General features: G+C 39.9%; 1 pseudogene; it reads right to left on the bottom strand.

The window, feature by feature from the left end:
• Positions 1-758: 758 nt before the first annotated feature.
• On the bottom strand, positions 759-7,734 carry LOC128587708 (immunoglobulin heavy variable 3-23-like; annotated as a pseudogene).
• Between the last annotated feature and the right edge of the window lie 238 nt (positions 7,735-7,972).

Raw genomic sequence — 7,972 nt, 5'->3', positions numbered from 1 at the left:
CACCTGATTTTGAGGAACCCACCCAGCACAGTGCCGCCTCCCCAAATCCTTGAGTTATCTCTGTGGCCAAAGAACAGTGCTGATCAACACCATTTTTTCAATAAAGTTGACCCTCTATTCCTATACTCCTCTCCTATTCCTCAGTACTTTTCTTTTATTGCCCCCTCACTTCTTTTTATTTTTATTTTAGTTTAGTCTCTTATTTTTTTCCTCATTCTTTTTTTTCCTCTTCTTTCTCCCTGCTCACTCTTTACTTTTGGACTACTCCTTTACTCCTACTTTTGGCCTTATATCAAGTGGCCTCTTCATCACCTAAACTCTGAAGCAAGGTAATTTTAAGAAAAGGAGGGTGAAAGATAAAGGAGAACAAGAAGGTAAACAAGAGGAAAGAAGATATGAGTAAGAACCAACACGAAAATTTAGATACCATGAAAAGCCAAAATAGAGCACCTTTTTAAAAGGACCATGAGGCAGGTTTTACAGAAGACTCCTCCTATAAAGAATTAATGCATTTGATCAAAGGGGAATTTAAAACATGGATGATGAAGACAATAAAGGGAATGGATGAGAAAATAGAAAGAACCAAAAGTCAGGTGGGACAAATGTGGAATATAGTACAAATAGGGCAGACTTTAGGGAAATGAATGAGACAATCAAGCAATGCAAATATGCAATAGAAAGTAACAAAAATAGATTAGGCCATGCAGAAGAAAGAACATCACAGGTAGAGGATAAATCATTCAAGTTAACCCAGATAGTTACAGAGGCAGAATAGAAGATGAGAAAGCACAGCAGGCACTTTGAGAATAACGAGAATCCATGAAGTGTTCAAACATATGAATAATAGGGATACCTGAAAGGGAAAAAGATATTCCCAGAGATTGTCCCAAAGATTGGAAGCCCTACTGGAGACTATCATAAATGAAAGCAAGTTTTACTAAGATCCTGACAAACTTCTTTCAGATGGATATCAAACCGTGGATCATCTCAACTCAAACAGAGCCTCTCCAGGGCACATTGTAATGAACTTGTCCAAAGTCAAGAAGATAGAAAAATTTCTGCAAGCAGCCAGGAGTAAGTGTCAACTGATGTACAGGGCCAGAGCCATTAGGTAGACAGCAGATGTTTCACCTGAAACTTTCCAAGGCAGAAGAGCATGGTCATCCACCTTCAACATTCTTAAACACAACAATTTACAGCATATAATTCTGTATCCTGCCAAAGTAAACTGGAAAATTGAAGAGAGATAAAATCTTTTGAACGGATACAAACACTGAGGAAATTCATCACAACAAGACCAGCTCTATAGGAAATAATTAGACCCTTTCTCAACACTGAACACCAAAACTACCTACCACGAAAGTAAATACAGGGAAGCTAATAGCCACAACATAAGTTCCACAATGGCAGCAAGGATAAAACTATGCAACAGATGTTCCCATAACAAGATGAATAAAATTCTAAGACACATAAATACTCTCAATAAATGTCAATGTATTGAATTCGCCCACTAAAGAGGCCAAGGCTGGTTATTGGATAACAAAATCATAAGACATCCATATGCTCTCTCCAGGAGACACACCTACCCTTAGGAGAATAATCAAGACTCAGGGTTAAGGTATAGAAAACAGTATTTCAAGCAAATGGAAATGAAAAGAAAGGAGGGGTTGCAATATTGTTCTCATATACAAGTGGATTCAAAGCAACTATAGTTAAGAAAGACAAAGTTGGACATTTCATACTGATCAAAGGAACAATACAAAAGACATTTCAGTTTTATAATTTATGTACCTAATTTAAATGCTTCCAGATCTATGAAATAGACCTTGAAGGGTCTGAGCAATATGATATCCCATAACACTATAACAGCTGGGGACCTTAACCCCACTGTGACAGAAGGGGACCGGTACTCTAAAAAGGAAGTAAACAAAGATGCAAAGGACTTAAACAAGACCCTAGAATGAAATAAATAGAAATATATAGAAAACACCATCCCAAAGCAAAAGAATATACATTTTTCTCATTTAGCCCATGGCACATACTCCAAATAGATCACATCCTATAAATCAAACCTCAGCAAAATTAAACAAATAGAAATTATAACTAGTCTCTTCTCAAGGCAAGGTAAAAAAGGCAAACTCAACTCGAACAAAAATGTTCATCCACATACAAAGGCATGGAAATTAAACAACCTTATGCTAAATGATAGTTGGATTCAGGAAGAGAGAAAATAAGAAATTGTCAAATTCCTCAAACATAACAACAATGAAGACACAAGTTACCAAAACCTGTAACTGCAAAAGCAGTCTTGAGAGGAAAATTTATCTCAGTAGATGCCTACATTTAAAAAACGGAGACTAAATCAACATACTTACCAACCATCTTATGGAATAGGAAAAAGAAGAACAATCTAATCCTAAAGGCAGCATAGGAAAAGAAATAAACAGAATTAAATCAGAGATTAATGAAATGGAAAACACACACAAAAAAAAATTCAGAAAATTTATGAAACAAAAAGTTGGTTTTTTTTTTGTTTGTTTTTGTAGAGACAGAGTTTCACTTTATTGCCCTCGGTAGAGTGCCATGGCGTCCCACAGCTCACAGCAACCTCCAACTCCTGGGCTTAAGCAATTCTCTTGCCTCAGCCTCCCAAGTAGCTGGGACTACAGGCGCCCGCCACAACGCCCGGCTATTTTTTGGTTGCAGTTTGGCCAGGGCTGGATTTGAACCCGCCACCCTGGGTATATGGGGCCAGCGCCCTGCTCGCTGAGCCACAGGCGCCACCCAAAATGTTGTTTTTTTGAAGAAATAAAATAGATTAGCCAGACTAACTAGAAACAGAAAAGTAAAATCTCTAGTAACCTCATTCAGAAAGAATAAAGGGGAAATACAACAGATGCAACAGATATACAAGGGATTATCTCTGAATACTAGAAGAAAATCTATGTGCAGAAATTTTATAATGCACCAGAAATGAATCAATACTTGGAATCACAGCCTCTCCCTAGACTTAATCATGAAGAACTAAATCTACTGAACAGACCAATTTCAAGCACTGACATCAAAGAAACAATAAAAAAAACTCCCAAGAATAAAATGCACTAATCCAGATGGTTCCACACCAGAATCCTATCAAATCTTCAAGGAAAAGCTTATATCCATACTGCAGAAACTGTTCCAAAAATTGACAAGGAAAGAATCTTCCCCAATATGTTCTACAAAGGAAACATGTCCCTGATGCCAAAACCAGGAAAAGACCCAACTAAAATGGAGAACTTTGGAATAATTTCACTGATGGATATAGATGCAAAAATTCCCAATGAAATCCTACACAATAGTTTCTATCTTCTCATGAAAAAAGCCATACAAGATGATTAAGTAGGTTTCATCCTAGGGATGCAAGGCTGGTTTAATGTATGCAAGTCCAGAAACATAATTCACCGTATCCACAGAAGCAAAAACAAAGACCATATGACCCTCTCAATAGATGCAGAGAAAGCATTTAATTTAATTCAGCACGTTTTACTAATTAGAACTCTGAAAAATATAGGCATAGCTGGCACACATTTCATAAGCTAATTGAAGCCATCTATAACAAACCCACAGCTAATGTTATACTGAATGGAATACAAATGAAAGCTTTTCCACTCAGAACTGGAAAAAGACAAGGCCATCTTCTATCACTACTACTGTTCAACATAGTGTTGGAAGTTCTATCTGATACAATCAGGCAAGGGAAGGAAATAAAGGGCATCCAAATGGGGGGCAGAAGAAGTCAAACTCTTCCTCTTTGCCAATGATATTATCTTATATTTAGAGAAACCCAAAGACTCAACCCCATGACTCCTGCAGGTAATAAAAACAAATAAAGTACAATATCAGGATATAAATCGATGTCCACAAATCAGTAGCCTTTGTATATGCCAATAAGAGCCAAGATGAGAAGCTAATTTAAGACACAATTCCCTTCACAGTAGCTTCAAAGAAAATGAGATACCTGGTCATACACATAACAAAACAGGTGAAGGACCTCTATAAAGAATATTATGAAATCCTAAGAAAATACATAGAAGAAGGTACTAACAATTGCAAAAACATACCATGCTCCTGGCTGGGAAGAATCAAATTGTTAAAATGTCTATACTTCTCAAAGCAATCTACAGGGGCAATGAAATCCCCATTAAAATTTCAACATCATATTTTCAAGATTTGGAAAAAGTAATTCTTCAGTTTGTATGGAACCATAAAAAATTCCAATAGCTAAGGCAATTTTTCATAAGAAAAATAAAGCTGGGGGCATCAGCCTACTAGACTTTAGGCTATAAAGCTGTAGTGATCAAAAGAGTATGGTAATGGGACAAAAATAGAGACATAGACATCTGGAACAGAGTAGAAAACCTGGAGATGTAAGTATCATCTTACAGCCACCTAATGTTTGATAAACCAAACAAGAACATACACTAGGGGAAAGAATCCCTATTCAATAAATGGTGCTGGGTGAACTGGATAACCACATATAAAAGACTGAAACTGGCCCCGCACATTTCTCCACTCATGAAAATTGATTCAAGATGGATAAAAGATTTAAAACCAAGGCATGAAAAAAAAAATTCTTGAAGAAAGTATAGGCAAAACACTTAAAGTTATAGGCCTGGGGAAAGGCTTCATGAAGAAGACCTCAGTGGCAAATACAAGTACAACAAAAATAAACAAGTGGGACTTAACTAAACTGAATAACTTCTGTACAGCTACGTAGACAATAACCAAAGCAAATGGACAACCATCAGAAGGGGAAAAGATATTTACGCATTATGAATCAGACAAAAGCTTGATAACTAGGATCTATAGAGAACTCATATTAATCAATATAAAAAAGAGCCATCAATCTCCTATGTCAATGGGCAATAGAGATGAATAGAACCTTCTCTAAAGAAGATAGATGAATGGCTAACAGACTTGCAAAAATACTCATCATCTCTAATCATCAAGGACAAGCAAATGAAAACTACCCAGGGATGTGAACCAATCCCAGTTAGAAGGGCCCATTCACAAAATCTCAAAGCTGCAAACGCTGGCATGGATGTGGAGAGAAGGGAACCCTTTTACACTACTGGTGGGACTGCAAACTAATACAACCTTTTTGGAAGGAAATATAGAGAATCCTCAACGAACTCAAACTAGACCTCCTATTTGATCCTGCAATCCATTACTGGACATCTACACAGAAGGAAAAAAATCATTTTATCATAAGGACATTTGCAGTAGACTGTTTATTGCAGTTCAGTTTACAATTAACAAATTGTCGAAACAGCCTAAATGCCCACCAACCCAGGAATGGATTAACAAGCTGTGGTATATGTATACCATGAAATACTATTCAGCCACTAAAAAAGTGGAGACTTTACATCTTTTATGTTAACCTGGATGGAGGTGGAACACATTCTTCTTAGTAAAGCATCAGAAGAATGGAGAAGCAAGAATCCTATGCACTCAATTCTGGTATGAGGACAAATGATGACCTAGTACAATGTGGGGGGTGGAGTAATGGGGGAACAGAGAGTGGGAAGGAGGGAGGGTGATGGGGGGGTCACAGTATATGACACATCTCTTGGGGGCAGTACACAATTATAAGAGGTACTTTACCTAACAAATGTAATCAGAATACCCTGGTTCTTTGTACCCTCAATGAATACCCAACAATAAAAAATAATAATAACCTGATGATCTGTGACAGTGAAAAGCTTCAACTCAAGACATTTCACAAAGACACTTTTCTAATTACTTCTCCTTCTTATCATCATAATTATTATGTACTTATAAACTTCTTTCTATTTTTCTATAGACATGGTTGATATCTATTCATTTGGCCTTTATTTCCTTTCTTATTTGAAAGTATGAGTGGGTACAAATGTGTTTGTTTACATGGATTGTTTTGTAAAGACTGAATCCTGGCTATAGGTGTGCCCATCAACCAAATAGTGTTTACTGTACCCATTAGGTAGTCTTTTACTTCCCGTATTACAGCCTCCCTTCTTGCAGATTTTACCTGAATTTTATGTTCCTCTGTGCACCCCAGTGCTCATCAGTTACTTTTAATTTAATAGTGAGTACAGGTGGTCTTTGTTTTCATGTTCTTGAGATATGTTGGAGAATGGTATCCAGTTGCATCCAGATTTTATTTATTTGACTCTTTCTTTTCTTTTAGAGTTGCTGAGTGAAATAAGTGTCAGAATCCATTTTTCAATGTCTCAGTACTGACACCTTAGGGACATCCATTCATCCTCTACTATTCCCCCCACATGGAAAATCTGTAAGGCCTCCTGGGGTCACCCTCATTTAGACGCCAGTGGAAGTTCTAACCCCAGAAATATTTTTCTGCCAGTGGGAGCCCTCAACAACCCTTGCACCAAAGCAGTATGAAAGTCCTTAGCAAGCCTCCTCTCCTTCCTGTTCAGCCATGCTGGGATACTTGAGGAACATCCCTTCTCTCAGCAGATATCTGGGTAAGGGAGGTACTATCCTTCCCACATTCCCTTGCTGTGCTTTTGTAACACCATCAGACCCAACACCCTCTCTCCACTCTGGTGGGGCCTTTCTGACTTGGAGTCTGTCCACTGCATTGGACGTTGTGAGCTGGTTGCTTAGACACTGACCACCATGGGGTCTTGTCCTCTCACTTAGGAAGGTGCCTCCCGCTGTCTCTGAGGTCCAGGAGTCGTGTTGTCCTGCTTGCTGACCATGGGCATTTTCAGTTCTGTGTTCTGTGCTGCACTGTGAATACAAGAGAAATTTTTTAATAGATTTACTGACTTACTCCAAAGTGTTGATAATGTCCATTTGGGGACAAGATAAAGTGACTAAAAGCTTCTCTCTCTCTTGTGCAAGTGAGTTTTTTGGTTATTTGTTCAAACACATCCAATTCAGAAATGTCAGAACAAAACACAGAATCATAAATCCAGAGATGTTCCCCAGAGGAAAATGTTACATAGAGAGGAAACCACCACCCTGAGCAGACACTAGGGCTGAGCACTCCCTACCCCCAGTCCCTTCACCTGCCCTGGGTGACTCCTCGCCTGTGTCCCGGGCGCCCCCTAGCGGCCACGCTCCGCAGCAGGTTTGTGTTTGGGTTCCCACTGCTTTGTCCTTACTGTGTCCCTCGCACAGAAATACACCGCTGTGTCCTCGGGCCTCAGGCTGTTCATTCGCAGATGCAAAGTGTTCTTGCCGTTGTCTCTGGAGATGGTGAATCGGCCCTTCACGGAGTCCGCGTAGTATGTGCTACCACCATTACCACTGATTGCTGAGACCCATTCCAGTCCCTTGCCTTCAACCTGGCGGACCCAGTGCATCGCGAAGCTGCTGAATGTGAATCCAGAGGCTGCGCAGGAGAGTTCGAGGGAGCCCCCAGGCCGGACCAAGCCTCCCCCAGACTCCACCAGCTTCACCTCGCACTGGACACCTGCAAACACAGAGACACCTGGTCAGAAACCTCCACACACACCCTCTGTTCTCTCTCTCACATCCACTCACACACTCCGAGTCTCCAGATCTCCACCAATCACCTTCTAACAGAGCAACGAGGAGAAGCCACTTCAACCCAGAAGCCATGGTGGGTCCACTGTGTTCAGTCCTGAGCAGCGAGTGGGCAGACCTGAGAGTCCCTGGACTGGGGCTCCTCTCCCAGAGCTGCAGGGTCAGGGCTGAGCTGGTTTTCATGGGCAGAGGGAGGCAATATTTGCATGTCCTCCTGTCATATCAGAGGTCTGGGGTGGGACCCTGAGGGAGGGCTGGCCCAGAGCAGGTGTGAGTGTGCTGGGACAGGATATGACAAGGGTAATTCTTGTGAAAATATAAATTCTTATTATGAAATTGTTATGTGATATATCTTAGCATCCATCATTGCATTTTCTATTTACATGTGGACATGGATCATGTGTTGTAGGTTTCCCTAAATTTTCCATGTTACAAATGT

The sequence above is a fragment of the Nycticebus coucang genome, chromosome 6 (assembly GCF_027406575.1).
Source record: "Nycticebus coucang isolate mNycCou1 chromosome 6, mNycCou1.pri, whole genome shotgun sequence".
NCBI lineage: Eukaryota > Metazoa > Chordata > Mammalia > Primates > Lorisidae > Nycticebus > Nycticebus coucang.
This window is presented reverse-complemented; position numbering and strand designations above follow the sequence as displayed.